Consider the following 17,952-nt stretch of genomic DNA (forward strand, 5'->3'; position numbering starts at 1 on the left):
ACGTGGAAGGTGGTTTCGTCAATCTACCCGGGTCTATTCGCGTCATGTTAGGGAAAGTTCAGGCAGCCGGCCTTTACCTGTCATGAACTGTGCGAGAGGGAGGGGGGCAAGAGACCTGGCTGCAGGAGATAATGACACAAGCTATTTGGAGGGGGACATGCGCAAAGTGATCTTGACTTAGTCACCGTCACGCAACCGCTTAAGATTTAGGATAGAGTCAGTTAAACTAATCAGAGACTTAGCCAAGGGAGTAGCAATTTTATGTTAATGAGATCATGAGGATAGTCAACGAGCAAGGGGGATCAACCTTTTTTTTCTGATAGATCATCGTGCAAATAGTTTAGTTTGTTTGGACCATTCATTCTGAGCCATGATTGAAAGTCAGGAATAGACAGGGCTGCTCTGTCTCTCGGTTGAATGATTTGCTGCTGATTTTCTGACAGATTTACCCAGTGTGTGCCTGCATATTCTTGGCCTTTGTCGACTTGGCCAGGGCCAGGGATAAATCCACTGTGTTTGTGTATAGGTTTTGGAAACCACTTGTAGCAAGTTACTTTGGTTAGGGTATGTGATTTGCAGTGAGCAGAGAGGATTTGAAAAGGAATAATATGTGAAAAGAGTAATTGTTTGGGACTATTGATTGTTGACGACCAGGATTTTGTCTCTCAACTCCCCCTTTTCAAAAGTTTTCTTGAAAGTGTTATAGAGAAGAGGGATTTTCTCATACACTGTAGTTCTGCCCTAGATAAGCACCAAACTCCTTGCATAAACTTGCATAGCTTCATACAGGGTGGATCCTACTAGCTGACTGTTCATGTCCTGTTACATGTTTTTGGCGTTGATGATTTGATTGTTGACAGAGCGTCAAAACTGTGATTCTTGTTGCTCTGAATCAGTGGCGCATGGAGTTTTACTCATGATCTTGGATTTAATATTCTTTGGATATACTCAAAACCTTGGATTTAATGTGAATCCTGATTGCCTTGATGAGTTATGTTGTGATGAGGATAGTGCAATAACAGACAGACAACTGTATTCAGGATCAGTTTGATAGAACTTTTGTGCAATATTGCACATGTAGATCTGTACATGTACATGTTACGTTCATGTCTATGGATTTCACTTGTTCTCAGCAAGTTTATAATATGAAGGATGTCAAACTTTTTATAGCAGTTTGATAGACCTTACTTAGAGTTCACTTCTCTGTAGTCGTGGTTAAATTTGTGAATTTCGATGCACAAGCGTTACAGCGCCCTCTGTTGTTCAGTGGGCATTGATTCGTTGCGGATCAAGGAGAATGAGAAACCATCTAATACACTGCCGTGGGATCGCAATGGCCATTCAAAATCAAGGCAACAGGTATTGCAGTTTGTAGCAGGCCTGATAATTACCCGATTTAAATCGGTTTTCCAATTTTTTTTCCTGATTGTTGTTTTTTCCTGATTTTATCCAGATTTTCACCTTATTTTCTTTATTCTGTATTTTTCCTATTTTTCCCAATTTTCTTATTCAGAAGGGGGAATGTTGTTAGATGCCTTCCCCCCCCCCAAAAAAAGTAATTCTCTTCTTCTTTTTTTTTACTCGAGGGGGGGGGGGGGGGGCGGGGTGTAGCCAGAGGTCAAAGTTCTTTAAAAACTTTACTTTGTATATCAGTGAGGAAAAAAGAAGACACCATGAAGCTCTTTAAAAACTATGATAAAATAACAGATGCATGAAGGTGATTTCGGTCAGTGTTATGTAGAGTACAATTTGTCAAGTTCAATTTGGTTTTAAAGTAGACCTTTTACCACATAGAACCTTGTCTAGAAAACATTACAGTTCTCGCTTGTATTTACATGTGTGTGAGTGCTTAGAGAAAGTCCATGAAATTGTGTACATTTACATAATTATTTTGTCAAGTTTTATTATTTTTATCCTTTTTCATTTGTACCTCCTTAGAATATGAAGGCGGACCCAGAGAAGCTCTACACGAAGCTAGAGCGTATCGGCAAGGGTTCCTTCGGCGAGGTCTACAAGGGCATAGACAACATCTGCAAGGAGATCGTAGCCATCAAGATCATCGATCTAGAGGAGGCTGAAGATGAGATTGAAGACATTCAGCAAGAGATCACCGTCCTCAGTCAATGTGATTCGATTTATGTCACAAAGTACCATGGCTCATACCTCAAGGTAAGTCCAACACATTTTGGTGATACATATGTTTTTGAAAGCTTTTTTTTATATGACTGTATTTTTTATGTAAACTTGCATTTTTAGTTTTTGACAAGTCTTCAATAAAACCTCATATTTTGAATTGAATTGAATTTGCTCCTGCAACAATTGCTTCAGGTGTAATTTCATCATTACAAACTATATTGTACATGTACAGTTTAGAGTTGTAAATTGGCTTTGGATTATGTTTAGGGTTAGGGTAAGTGTTAGGGTTATCAATACCAATATCAGGGAAAAAAATACTTTATAAATTTCGTGGGCTACTTTTCAAGCTTGCTTGCATGAAAATAACACTCTTTATTTTGTTTTGCATTGAACTCTATACAATTTTGGGGGGCTCTTTTATGACTTTCGGGGTATTTTTAGCATTTTGGGGGCTAATTCGCTCTGAGCACCCGTGTATTTTTTTCACTGCCCTAAATCTAATTGATCTAGAGGAAGCTGAAGAGGAGATTAAAGACATTTAGCAAAAGATAACTATCCTGGCTCAATTAGTGTACACAGATATTGTAAGCCCAGCTGATTTCACTGTTGACACAGGTCTACACATGAACATGTGTTTGTATAGTGTACCAATTATTGATAATGATATGATAGTAAAATACCTGAGTCATAACACATTTGATAAAGCTTTAACTGGACTGCCTTGCACCAATCAAACTGCCATTCACCAATGAATAGAACTTGTTGTAAAAACATACAGCCATTTTAATATAGACTTTGCAAAATATTTTGTCCATTTCTAAACAAATGGAATGAGCAAATAAAATCTCCCTCTTGACACTACTTGTAGGTGAATAGAAATCTCATGCCACTATTTATTCACTGATGAAGGATATTAGTCATGTTCATATTTCAATTAGTCTATAATATATTGATAAGTTCCTGTTTTTAAGAGTCAGTCAGTGAATACTTGTGAAAATTTTTCTTCTCAAACGAAACATGGTCATGTTTGCGATTGCGACACATGGGCGAATGGGGAATCATTTCTGTGCCTGCCTACGTGACTGCCAAACGCTTGTAACAGAGGCTTCTATGATATGTTCACGTAATGAAATATGAATGCACAAAGTACAGGTACATCAATGAAATGGGCTTACTTCAAATCATCAGATTATCCATCAGGTCAGGTAGTCACGTTATCTAACCTTTTGTGAAAACATTTTTTATTCACAAAATGTCAGGGGAATGTTTGTGAAACAACCCCTCCCATCTACCAATGGTCCGGTCCAATTTACCCTACTCTTTGTGAAAACCCTAAGGCAAATCTACGAAAGGTTGCATGATCTTCCGTTTCCGTTTCCCGAAAGGTCGTGTATGGCGACCACCCGACCGGACAGGATTATTTGAAGTAAGCCATGAAATGTCATCCACCATCCCTGCTGGGCCTATTCATGTACATGTACTGTGTGTCCATGATTGGAACTCCTATGGTGTGATGTAGAGCAACAGATACATGACAGTCTCTTAAAGATAAGACCAGTTCTGGTCATGCGATTGCATTGTGAAAGAAACGTTGTGGAATCGATCAGAAAAGGTTGATCATCTAGCACATAAAGTATTGGTGTGTACTCTGCAAGGTTCTGGGATCAGCAAAATGACAAGCACTGTACACAGAAAGATGTACACATGAATATGTGACTACTATGACACATGCGTTATATCTATCAGGTCCAAATAGATATAATAATTTACCAAATATATCAATTAGTAGGCGGTTTTTTGGCAAAATTTGTATCATCTCGTATTATTCAAAACATATTCTTTCACATGATTGGTAATAAGAGCTTCCATTTCATTTTTTGAAAGGGGGGCGTTTCCAAAAGGTCTGTCCTCATCAGCTCGAGATTGCCAAATATCCCGCTATTTTCGGAACTCGGGATATTATCCTGATGCTCAAAATCGCATCTTCACCAAACCGATAGCCTACACTCATCACAAACTAGCTAGAAAAATAATCTTGAGATTGATGCATGCACACTTCAGAGACCGACTGTACGACCAGAATGCAGATTTGAGATTTTACCCGCGCTGTAAGGCGTAAACAAGTATCGGCTGTGCATGCATGCAGCATGGGTTAGAGCATGTGCTACAAGCTAGTTTATTTTCAAACACGGAAAACGGAAATTGTTGTGCATGATGGGATCTGGACATTTGACTCCGTACTTCAGTCTGATGAAGACGGCGCAAACTATCCCGCTATTTGGGAAATAGTGGGATATTTTGCAAACTAGACCAAGCTTTCTGGGGATAGTATCCCGACCAAGTATCCCGCTAATTGCTATTTCGGGCTGATGGAGACGCAAATTAGCTGAATAATTTGCGATCGGGATAGTTCAAATAGCGGGATATTTGGCAATCTGGAGCTGATGAGGACAGGTGTAAAGAGTCTGTGTTTTGAGACTATCGTATGAGTCTGATTGTGGAAGTCATATATGCCTCAGACAGGAAGAGTAGACCTCAGCAGACTTGAGAGAATTTGTCAAGTCCATTCAGATGTATACTTGATTGAAACTCATCCCAGACTGACTAGACCCAGCCAGACAACCAGCTGTGCCCATTTCAAGAAGCAGTTTAGTTTGCCCCTTGATACATACTGTAGTACAGTAGAGTACAGTGTATGTGTTCAGAGTAGTTTGTCCAGGCAGGCTAGTCTGCAGATTCATACTTGATATAAATATACTTGAACGTCATTCCATGAATTCTTGAGGCTAACCTAACCTGACGGTCTCTGGCAGTATCAAACCAGAGTACAAAGCCTATGGTATACTGTCTACATGTATGTATAGTCTCACAGTTCAGCCTCGTGTTATGCATAACAACTGCAGGGAATAATTTTCCTCAAATATTTTGATTAGCAATTTCAGCTGATGGATAAATATTTCAAATGAAATTCTGTACTTTTCTATGGAAGAAAACTGCTACACAAACAATATTTTGTATAGCAGTCATGCAAAAATGCATAGCAAATTGCGATGCGATACCAGGAAAATTATTCCCTGAACTGACAAGGGTATGTTCCTGCAAACTGGACTTAACCACACCAAGGAGTGACTAGACTCTCCTAGTGACTCCTTGCCCCCCCCCCCCCTCTCAGTGTTATTTAAGGCACGCATATGCATGTTTCCAGCAACCCCCCCCCCCCTTTTTTCAGCAAAAGTCCTGTGTGTAAAGTCAATTTGGGTAGACCTTTTTCTTTTGTTACGAGCCGGAGAATTAGCCCCCGAAATGCCCAAAAGAGCCCCCGAAAGTCATAAAAGAGCCAAAAAAAATTTGCACAGAGTTCAATGCAAAACAAATTAAAGAATATTATTTTCATGCAATTTTTCCCCCTGATTTTTAGTGTCAAGTGCTGCTTTCTTCAAATTTCTAATCTTATTTCTGATGTTTTTCCTGTTTTGATCAATATTGGTTGCAACTCTGCATGGTTCCTGCAGCGTTTTTAGAAATATAATCCCCTAATACAGGAGTATGTACAATGCTGCCGATGCAATAAACTACCTTTTTACTACATGGATGTCCCATTTGCAGGCCAAACATTTAAAAAGGTTATATTCCAATGGCATTTAAAAGAGTTATTATTTTCTATTTTCCCTGCAGTGGTTTACATGTACTGCATCACGTGTAAACGAACCTTGGATAGATTCATTAATAACGTTAGTGCCATTATCCATCAGTAAGGATAGCTATTGTTAACAAAGAGCATGCAGTCTTTAATGTCTGGCTAGCCAGGAATAATTGAATTTGTATTTGAATTTTGATACCGGCCTTCACGTTTCTGAAACCTTGCACGATACGATACGAGAGGGGTTGCTGATTTGATGACTCACGAGGCAAGATTTAAGGATGGGCAGTCTTGACATCTTGCCAGAGCCGAGAGTGAGAAGGAAAAAAAGGGCTAGAAATAAAATCTTACTTTTACTTGTAGTTTTAAAAATAGAACCATTTTGGTTAGCAATTTCACATTATTAGATCAGTCGGGGGTGCCCTTCAATTATGTGTTTGAGATCTCTTTCTCTGCATTCATGAGTCATGCACCAAGCTTGGTGCTCTAGCTGAAAGTCAAGGGCTGCTTATGGTGCATAGACCTGTGGGTGTTTGTATACAGACACAGTGGGTAAGCAGGCAGAATAACAGTGAGAAAAAAATACACGGGGGCTCGGGCGAATTAGCCTTCGAAATGCCCAAATGAGCCCCCGAAGCCATAAAATCGGGTAAACAAAACCATCAAATCGGGTAAACGAAACCATCAAATTCAAAACAGAAAGTGCCATGGACGGTCAAATGCCGGACAGTTAAACATTTGATCACAGCACTACTCTGTACAAAGGTCCTGGGAAATGGGATTGTAGAACTTTTGTACATGTACATGTGCATGTACAAATGTAGGTGCTGCTTCAATATCCTGTTGTTTTATTACATGTACAGTACGTACAATGTACGTGTAGCATGTATTCCAACCAAACATTAAAAAGAGCATGATATGGGTTCTTGTTGTTGTTCTGCTTGCCTTCTGCCCAGAATGGACGTAACTCAGTGATTACTTTGCACTCCATTGCATCTTGCACTTGCTGCTAGCCTGAAAAGTAATCAATCAGTGGTTAATAATTGATGTTTGCGTTTCAAATAATTGCCCATTTGTGGTGAAAGTTGCTTATGAAAAGAGATTTGTATTAATAATGGCATATCATTGCCTAGAGGTATTACTGTAAGAAACAAATCTCAGTGCCATATCAGCGCTAGACTACAAGTCTGAAAATTAGCTCTGGTATACAAAATAGTTACACCAATATTTGTTTAAAGAGAAGGTTGAGTTCTGGGAAGAGGTGAAAAATAATTTGTGAGAGTTATCATTCTTATTATGCAAGTGTGGAAGAACATCAGATATTAGACATGTTCCCTGAAAAGCATGGCTCTTCAAATGCCTTCATATTCTCCATATGTCATGTAACATCGTAAAAATCCAGGGTAGGATTTTTATGCCACGTGTTCTTGTAGTCCCAAATACATCTTTCTGTGTACAGTGTTTGTAACTTTACCAAGACTTGGCCAAATTTCTTATCATTTTAATGATTCCAGAACCTTGCAATACACACAAATTCTTATGCTAGATGATCAACCTTTTTCTAGTCGATTCCATACCGTTTGTTTCACAATGCAATCGCATGACCAGAACTCAACTTTATCTTTAAATATACTTTTCATATATACATGTACATGTACCTTCTTTACATGCCTGTAATTTCACAAGGTACAGGTCCATTGAAAAATGTCCATGCTATTACTAGTTTTAGAAAATGATAAGTAAATCTGCATGGACGTTTGCAAGACTGTGTAATGTACATGTACACTGTACATGTACAACAGTACAAGTAACATTTCCCTTTTCTCTCTTTTTTGTTGTCGTCTTCCAAACTACAACCCCCCCCCCCCCCCCCCCCCCCCCTGTGTACAGTATAATATCTTGTAATATAACACTGGCTTTATAATTGATAGAATGTGATGGCTTGCATGCATACATGTGCAGGGTAGCATGTCAGTCATTCACATTGATGCATTGATGATGAAACTGATTAGGCTCGTCAGTATGTATAAAGCCTCTCTCTACTAAGATGGGTGTGGTCATCTCTAGACAACACAAACAGGTCTCATTCACTACTCACCAAGTCATAGTCTCAATTACTACACCTGTTACACCCATGTTCACTTGTACACTTGTGTGCAGGGGAAAAAATACACGGGGGCTCGGGGCGAAGTAGCCCTTGAAATGCAAAAAAAAAAGCCCCAAAAATCTGCATAGAGTTCAATGCAAAACAAATTAAATAGTGTTATTTTCATGCAAGCTAGCTTGAAAAAAGCCCCCAAAATTTGTTTAACATTTTTTTTCCTGCTTGTATGTGGTAAATCAACAACAAAAAAAGAAAAGGAAAACAAAGTTTTGCTAATAAAAACATGGTACATTGTACATCTGAATGAATGGCAAGTTTGGGAGGAAAAGGATACCGTAGTTGCATGCAATTTTTTTTTAAATTCCCCTATCCCAAGTGTAATTAAAGTGAATCAGTAAAATCGGTAACATTGCCTCAGATTCTGAATCCTGGATTTAGCTCATGCTGCAATCATAATTATAAACCAGTCAGGAATCCCATGACTTTTACAAGCCTGTCTGACAGTTTTTTATAACACTACAGTTTATTGGGGAAAATGAGTATGATAAAACCGGTCACTCAAAGATTTTTACTTTTTTGAGGCACTTCATGATCACTTTGAAGCGCAATTTATTTAGGGCTTCAATATTACACCATATCACAGACACTGATAACACGTACATGTAGGGCCATGCATCTCAGATTTAACATTGTTAAATGATGCCTTTAAAGTGTGTTTACTCAACTGTGTGAATGTGAACTGCATCAAAAAATGTTGTTCTTTCCCATGGTGGTTTTCTTTGAGGTGTCATGCAAATGTATGAACAAGGCGTCATGGTTGTTAGCCACAACTTTATCCTGGCTTTGGCTTCATGTACGTCAGGCACCACGCTCAAGCACTCTTAAAAGAAATTTTGTTCTCACCGGAAATTCATTCACTTCTCCGAGATAGAGAAACATCAAATCTAGGACAAGAAACCTGTTTTTCAGACAGAGCATTTCCTTGCACAATCACCATACATGCGTGTTGGCTCTGTAACTTTCTAAAGTGGGATGTGCTTTTTGAAAATATTCCTTACAAAACAAAATATTAAGGTGTTTTGAATAGAAGCAACTGATGTTATAATAGGTGGTGACCATGGTGTGTCATAGTGCAGTTATTTAGAGGCAGTTCAGATAATGATCAATAAGGGATTCTCATAGAAAATGTAAAATGTAAAATTAATATTAAAGATTGCAAATAAAAGAGAAATGACTCACATTTTGATAGAAACTATTATAGCTCTGTTATGATAAAAAGAGATATTGAAATTAAGCTACATAATATACATGGCATTTTCCATGCACTTCAACGTGCATAATTACAAATACAGGTTTTAATAAATGAGATTTTCAACATGTTTTCATAAATTTATTTACATTTCTTGCCAGGACAAGCAACCCATATGCTCCATGATCAAGAATTTTGAAACACTTTCAGACAGATTCTTTAAAATTGCATACATGTACATGTAGGCCTATACATGTATGAGGACCCAAGATGAGCTAAGTTGTACATGTAATACAGTAGGTAAATAGAATATCACTCAAACAGACCCATTTTAGCCGATAAAAGCCCTGTGATTTTTACGATCACAATGAGTAAATATCATGTGAGTAGTTTTAAAGCGGTGATTTTCTGGGCGGAACATAAGCGACAGATTGACAAAAAGGGTTTGTGAATGCATATAGTGTTTGCGCACAATGTACATTGCACGGTAGGGCAGTGAGTGAGAGAGATCAATTCACTGATGTGTATTGTAATGTGTAAAGTTCTACATGTACACTGCTGACTCATGCATCAGAAGAGAGAGATAGAGAGGCCTCTCTCTCTCTCTCTCTCTCTCTCTTTCTACCCTCGGCTCTTTTGAATGACAATTGTCTCTGCTTATTTATTATCAACCCTTCTACTCTATTCGATCCTATTGTATTCATTGGGGTTGGGAAGGGGTGGGGTTGAATGAAATGATCAGCTTAGCTTGAGGGAAGGGATGTTTGTCTCCTTCCAGACTTTGCTAGCGTACAGTCACAAACCCTTCTCAGTTTAACACGGTAGCTACTAGTGCGGGGCTGTACAGACTTACACTTTTATACAGGTCGTTTACTAGCAAAGCATTATACAGAGTGAGTCAGAAAAAATGTCCCACTTTTTAAAAGTTGTATTGTTTGAAGTATGAATATTTAATCATGGGTTTCATGATATGTCTTGATAGAGTTATACTCCTAGTACATTTAAGTACCATTTTCATTTGAATCTCTGCATGCATGACTGAACATCATACAATCTTTACAAGACTGCCAGATCTCACTTGCGCCACCGTTTAAACACACATGTACATGTAGTGATGAAGTTTGTTGGAGTTCAAACCATAGTAAATGTTGTGTCGATATCAAATAAAGTCTGGACTTGCAGACTAGCTTGTATTTGAATACATGAGGATACACACACAATGTAGTACATGAATGTATCTTCTGTTTGGAGCCAGAAGGGTGTTCACTTGTAAGCTATAAACGTTTACCACAGAGTTAAAGCTCTCTGGCTCCAAACAGATGATGTCATACCCTGTACCAGTGTAAAGATATGTATTGTCCATACGCTATATGCAGTTGTAGTTTCTCACAGTTCACATTTACAATAATAACAAAACAAAACAAGTCTCTGCATGGTTTCCTTTGTATGCATGTACTGCTACAGGTACAGGTATGGGTGAACTATGGATATGAACACTGCTATTAATGAACATGTTTCTCATTATATGCATAGAAATGAGCCTGAGGAACACAAAGGCTACAGTTTACATTTTTGAACTCATTTCTATTTGAAATCTGTATTTATAATGCACAAACTCCACATGACTAATGTGCTCACGAAACAAAAGAAAAGTGAGAGCATGAAAATACTCAAGAATAAGTCTTTCCCTTTCGGTTGAAAATCTAACTGATCTAGTTACAATGTTGTACCGGTGTTTACAATGGCAACAAGACAACTTTTTGGCCATTTACTCTATAATGAGTTTTTTTTAAAGGCAATCACGGTTTGATGATGTTAGTACAACTGTTGATTAGTTATAGAATATGATGAATTGAGGTCAAGCGGGGTTTGGGGAAATAATGGCTCATTGAAAAACCACCCATAAACAGGGTTTCTTCTTTGGAGGGGGGGGGGGGGGGGTGAAACTGGATTGAATTGAATTGAAATTTATTGTCCCTTTCAGGAAATTCTTTTTTCACTGTACATTGTACATGTACATAATACAGGAAGATACATAATACAATGATAGGAAATGTACATCGTCACAAACATAATAACATGCTGAAAATGATTGTTACATTGGAAACGGAACAATATATATTTGATTGCAGTATAAATGAGGAAATATATTGGACATTTGGAGTACAGTAGAAGGCAAAAGAATTTTGCAATAAATTTCAAGGGATGTGATAGCTTGATTTACAACTTGCAATGGCTGCTGTAAAGAGAAGGTTGAGTTCTGGGAACAGGTGAAAAAAAAGAATATGTGAGCGTTATCATTGTTATTATGGAAGTGTGGAAGAACATCAGAAAAAAAATGTTCCCTGAAAAGCATGGCTCTTTAAATGCTTTCATATTCTAAATATGGCATGTAACGACATAAAAATCAGGTCAGATTTTTATGGCACATGTTTGTGTAGCCCCATATACATCTTTCTGTGTACAGAGTGCTTGTAACTTTACCAAGACTAGGCCAAATTTCTTATCATTTTGATGATTCCAGAAGCTTGCAGTACATGTGCATCAACCTTTTCTGATCGATTCCACACCGTTTCTTTCACAAAACAATTGCATGACCAGAACGCGACTTTATCTTTAATATGCAGCAAATATACAAGCTAACTACACATTACTCAATTCAATTCAATTCAATTTAAAATGGTTTATTTCAAATAAAACTTTCATTGCGGCGTTTAGCTGAATTACAAAAGTTTACAAACAAAATTAATAACACATAAGTTAATATATAACATAGCATAACATGATATATTGAATTTGTAAAATAAATCAGTATAACTACGAGAAATACTCTCTACACATTTACCATCTCTGTAATTGAAAATAAATTGTGTTAAAACCAAGTGAAATAAGGAAATGATGCACTTCAGATAATTGAAGAGACTTCAATCATATGACAATAAATAAATAGAGATGTTAGCTCATATGATGGGATAGTTTGCTCATGGTTTCAGTTTCAATTTCAGTTATAATTGTTCATACTGCATGCGACAGGTACAGACCGGTACAGTGGAATAAGCTTTACCCTGGACTATAGGTGGGGCTAAGATCCCCATTAACCCCACCTATAGTTCGAAGTTTGAAGTTTTATTTATTCCACATTTTACATAGAAAAACAGTTTATATTCTTTCCTTTTTTATACAGGCGTATATTATTATTATAAGAATAGATTTCACACAAGAAAAAAAAAATTAAAGATTTCAAATCAAGTATAATGTACAGAAAATAAGTTCGAAATTTCGAAATATGTATATATAACAGGCTAGGTAGAACAATGTAAAATGTGGGGAGCCTAAAAAAAATTAGTACGAGGTTAAGCAAAATTTTGCCAGTGTGAAAACAGTATACATGTACAGTAGATGTATTTCAAGACAGACAGCAGGTTGCCTGCTATGATGAGCAGATATAGTTGATGTTTCAGGCTGGTGGGTTCCTAATGGAACATTTTGCCTGGAGGCCTTCTTTAGAATCATCTTCCATGCATCTCAGCTTGCATAAGGACTATGATGATACTTGATACTCTGGCCTTTCAATGCAGCGCATCAATATGTCAGATTATTCATAGAATTACTTACATGTAGCATTCAGTCTGTCATGCCAACAAAAAAATATAACATCATTGTAATAGTTGGTAAATCTCTGTGTATAAGACGCACCTTTTTCCTGCCGACAAAATTTGAAAGTCGGGGGTGCGTCTTATACACAGGAACAATATTTTTTTATTTTTTAATAACAATTTTTAATATTTTATTTACGCCCCTCCACCTGGCGCTGTGCCTGGCAATGTCTCCCAGCTCAGTCATACACAGAGTGTTGACTCACCATTCGGAAACTAGAACCACACTATGTCCAGATATCTGTTTGGACTACAAGGAAAATTTGGCTGTCATCTTATACTTTTAAAAGCAACATTGTTACTATTATTTGTGACAAGTTCACAAGCACAACTCGGCGCCTTCAACTGCGCCTCGCTGTAAAATGAAGGTCCTTCCCCGCATTGGTTTTCAAACACGGACCTGGCTTACTGCCTACAGAGTCGAGTAGTTGTCAACAGTGCGAGTACTCGTCACAGCTTTAATGTACGCGTTAGAAAAACAGACAATAACAACATTATTCTTGATTTATATAGCACCTACAGGTACACGTATTACATCTCTAATTTTTGTCAATTCTATTACAATTACCCCGTCATCCGATCCGATCCGATCATGCCCGCATACATTACAGATGAGCTTTAACATCCTTTTTAATACATGTACATGTAGATAGAGTTGAGTTTTGGTCACATGATTGCACTGGGAAAGAAACTGTGTACGTTTGGAAGAGATTGGAAAAGGTTGATCATGTAGCACTTCAGTATTTGTGTACACTGAGGTTGGGATAAAATGAAAATGAAATTTGGCAATCATGCTTAAAGTCACATGCAATATACACAGGAATGCTTATATGGGACTATGTGTACATTCAAATGTGGTATGAAAGTGTGGTTCACAACCATGGCTATTAATTTGCATATTTTGAATTTGAGGGAATTTGAAGAGGCATTTTCACAGGGGACAGTATTTCTATAATATTCTTCCATACTTACCATGTAGATAGAAAAAATGAAAAAAATCAAACGTTCTTTGAATTCACCTCTCGCAGAAGTGAACCTTCCCTTTAAAGGCTTCATACAGGAAACTGTTCTGGGTAGCTTGTGTGAATCCGGACTTCCCCTTTTCATGTCAAGTGATAGGGACGTATGGGGGTATGACCACACCCTAAAGGGAGATCATATTATGAGCATGTTATGAGCAATTCAGTCTCAAGGTTCAGCCCTAAAACCCTGTGCACAATCGGGAAATATAGTCTTTGTAGACAGGTTGCTTTAGTACATGTTTCAATGAGAAACCATTTTCCAAGGGAAACAACAAATTTGTTTTTTGTAGACAGGTGGTCACTATTAGGTTTGACTGTAGTAGGTACTGTAACCTGTAAAGGATATGTGTGGGAACTAGGAAGAAACTAAGAAAGAGGAAGGAGGTGACAAATATGATTGCACTTGGCAAAGCATGTGTACATTAATACTCAGGTACGAAACCAAACAAATCAATGCCATCGACAGTAATTGGTTGACATGTAGATAGGAGCTTGTGTTTCGCTGATCTATACTGAGAGATAGCTCTGTAAAACAGAGAGATTGCTTATTTATTAAAAGCATGAAAATGATCGGAGTTGAAATATGATAAAGTGTTTTTATGTGTGCAATTACTTGCTTGTAAATTAAAATTAGTAGTTTTATTAAACAGACTTTATTTTAAATTCAAGTTCAAGTTTCAAGCTCAACTTTTATTTGTTCCACATTTTACAGAAAATATAAACATATATATAAAATGAAAAACATATACAATATAATTGTAGTATAAATGAGCACATATCAATAATTCTCAATTCATATATGTGAGGAACCTATTAAAAAGCAATGTTTGTATAAATTGAGAGCATGTGTTGTATAACTTGCTGTTTTGAATAAAGTCTGTCTTTGGAGACTACTCATTATTCAAAGGCGGAATACAAACAATGTCTGTTTGAATGACCCAACAGCTCTATATACAGGTCAAACGGTTGACAAGTATTTTGTTTGACTACCTTTATCATTCGATTTACATGTTTGTTCAAGATGATGACTGGACACTAAAGAATAAATGCAATTTCCATGCTTGAATTTCTTTTATTTTAGCGTTTTCTGTTATTATGAGTATGATTTGTGGATATATGCACAATCTTAAGCTCTAGGAAACTGTTGTTTTGCAGAAGTCATACCGATACCAGAATATTTATCATGTACAGGTATGCAGCGAATGATTTTATTTGAACCAGCAAAATGTTAACCTGGAAGAGGACTTAAAGCCCCACCGCACTACTTATACTTGTAGCTACTTGCGCCCTCTATATAGCAAACAATGCCTAATCGGTGCCTATTGGTCCCCATGATCCTCTTTTTCTTATGTTAATTGAGAACTGATTTAATGGGATAACCACCTGTCAGTGACCTTACAGGTAGATGTAATGCCCCTGGCCAAACTAGTGCAGACGGGCTTTAAGTCACCTGGTCGCTTGCTTGGAGCATGCACATGCTTTCTTAGCAGTCAAACAAACAAACCAATTGTTGTAACTACAAAATGTGAACAAACTTTTACACAAGTTGCAGTGATGTTTCCTTTCACTGCAAAATAACATGCAACTGTGGTCTATCACCAGACTCTATATGTGTTATAATTCAGATATTAAAGGTAAAGACCAGTATTGGAAACGCCCCAATTTCAAAAAATGAAATGGAAGCTCTCATTACCAATCATGTGAAAGAATATGTTTTGACTAATACATGATGATAACAAATTTGCCGGGAAACCGCCTACTAATTCATATATTCGGTAAATTTGTTTCTCTCATGGTCTGTGAGATATATAGGGTCGTCCCATATACATCTTTCTGTGTATAGTGCTTGTAACTTTACGAAGAATGGGCCAAATTTCTTATCATTTTGATGATTCCAGAACCTCGCAGATGCTAGATGCTAGATGATCAACCTTTTCTGATCGATTCCACAACGTTTCTTTCACAATGCAATCGCATGACCATAACCGGTCTTTACCTTTAAACTGTTTTTCTTGTTTTGTATTTCACTTCATTTTTGAAGTGTTACATATTTTTATCAATACTGTAGGGTATATATTTGTGGCTTAGAAATTAATTACCAATTTTTTTGCATATTTCAGAGAAATTCATCATCCCTGAAATTAAGATTACGGTACCTTCAAAAGCATCTATAGGAATTTAGGAAATGAAAATGAAAAATGCTAAGTAATTAAATAGTAAACAAAGCAACTTCTTCTGGTATTGCAGATTGAACTTTAACCCCATTTAATCAGAGCATTCATTTCTGTATTATGAAATGCTCATCCATCCATCCTTTTAAATGAATAAAAATCCTAAGAGAACAGGCGTAAATATCCACTTCTGAATGACAAACGCCTATAAACTAAAACAACAACAACAATATTGAATGAAAACTGTCCCTGGAAGAGAATCATCAAGTTGAATTGAAGAGCCCCAATCTTTGACTAGTTTGCAAAACATCAAGTCATAAAACCGTCATAATACAATGATGAGGATTTCAGTTGGAAATGATAAATACAGACCTAATTGAATATGTTTGGATGTGACCCAGATTCCAGAGCTAGAGTTTATTGTTCTCATTGTTTGTGAAATCAGAAGGATATACGTGTATAGCATGATATTCAGAATGGTCGGATGAGCATTTTATAATACAGAAATGAATGCTCTGATTAAACGGGGTTAAAGTTCAATCTGCAATGCCAGAAGAAGTTGCTTTGCTTACTATTTAATTACTCAGCATTTTTCATTTTTATTTCCTACAGTGCTGACTTCCAATATGTGTAGCTGTATTGTATGTATGGTATTCAAATGACAATGGGTGTCTGGAAAACAGTCAAAACAAAATCTAAACTGAAAAGAAGTTCTGAGATTAGCAAATACATCTTGTAGCTTAAAGTGACTCAGTAACATTGCCTCAAATTCTGAAACAAAATCCTGGATTTAGCTCATGCTGCAATGATAATTATAAATCTTTAGGTCAGTCAGTAATCCCAGGACTTCGCCTTTCTGATTATCAAGATATTTATGATTGGAAATCGAAATCAAATTTTGCGTTTGCCACACGGTTTTCATACACTACAGTCTATTGGGGAAAACGAGTATGGTAAAACCAGTCACTCAAAGATTTTTACTTTTTTGAGGCACTTCATGATCATTTTGAAGCGCAATTTTTTAGGGCTTCAATATTACACCATATCACAGACACTGATAACACGTAGGGCCGTGCATCTCAGATTTAACATTGTTAAACGATCCCTTTAATGTCAAGAGCTGTTGAGACTCTGAAGTGTTCATGCTATGTTTGTAGGCCTACATGATCTACTTTCTGTTTCTCTACAATCTGATGTGACAAATAAATATCAAACCCTCTCTGCTGTCATCATTACAGTTAAATACAAAACTTGTGTTTGATTGATTTATTACAGGTTTATACATTGTAGAACTTTCTACCTTATTTAATTGGATTTTTCCTCACTCTTTTGCTCATGGATCTGTTTTAATTATTCACTTTTATGCTTTTATTGAAGCCACTGTACACGTTTTAAAATGCCCTTCTGATTCTGGCTCTCGACAGAAAACATGTCATCCAATTCTGAGCTAGAATGCAATCTCCAGTGCTATAATGTGCATGTGTAGTTATAGCCTCATGGCCATGACATTGGGGGCAACTATGCAGGTAATCATGCAGCCATGAATCACTGGTCGTTGATTGTTTTGTCATTGTATGTTAGTACATAGCATGCATTATTAATTTTACTACTGGCTTACAGATTATGATATTCCAATATTTGAGTCAAGTTGTGATTATACCACTATATATGGATGCATATTGCCCTTGAGAAAATGAGCATGTGTATGCATGCTTCAAAAGCAAATACATGTACATTAAAGTTCATGGACATTTGTGATCATGGAATTTGTCTGCTGTTTGATAAGCATTCTGGCATGAAGATGTTGACAATTACATTACAGGCATTGCACAGTGTCAAAGCAGTAAAACAACAAGTAGAAAAAAAAACATATTCTTTTCTTTTGAATAGTACTGTGAGGACATAGAACATTGGTTACATTATTCATCAATCTGTCTTGAAAATCAAAGGAGGAAAAATCAATAATTAGTGAAA

At 36.9% G+C, this 17,952-nt stretch overlaps 1 long non-coding RNA gene across 3 annotated transcripts in view; it reads left to right on the top strand.

Moving 5' to 3' along the window:
• The window catches only part of LOC105438688, a 50,502-nt gene that overhangs the window by 14,140 nt on the left and 18,410 nt on the right, over window positions 1-17,952 (top strand). Inside the window, exons 1-2 of one of the 3 annotated variants that reach the window (XR_004063623.1) lie at window positions 359-1,359; window positions 1,939-2,169. This is a non-coding gene — a long non-coding RNA (serine/threonine-protein kinase 25). Of the gene's footprint in view, window positions 1-358; window positions 1,360-1,938; window positions 2,170-17,952 lie in introns of those variants that run through there. The other 2 variants (XR_004063622.1, XR_004063624.1) reach the window with 2 other exon arrangements.

This window comes from Strongylocentrotus purpuratus, unplaced genomic scaffold, assembly GCF_000002235.5.
Source record: "Strongylocentrotus purpuratus isolate Spur 01 unplaced genomic scaffold, Spur_5.0 spur5_scaffold_12, whole genome shotgun sequence".
Lineage (NCBI taxonomy): Eukaryota > Metazoa > Echinodermata > Echinoidea > Camarodonta > Strongylocentrotidae > Strongylocentrotus > Strongylocentrotus purpuratus.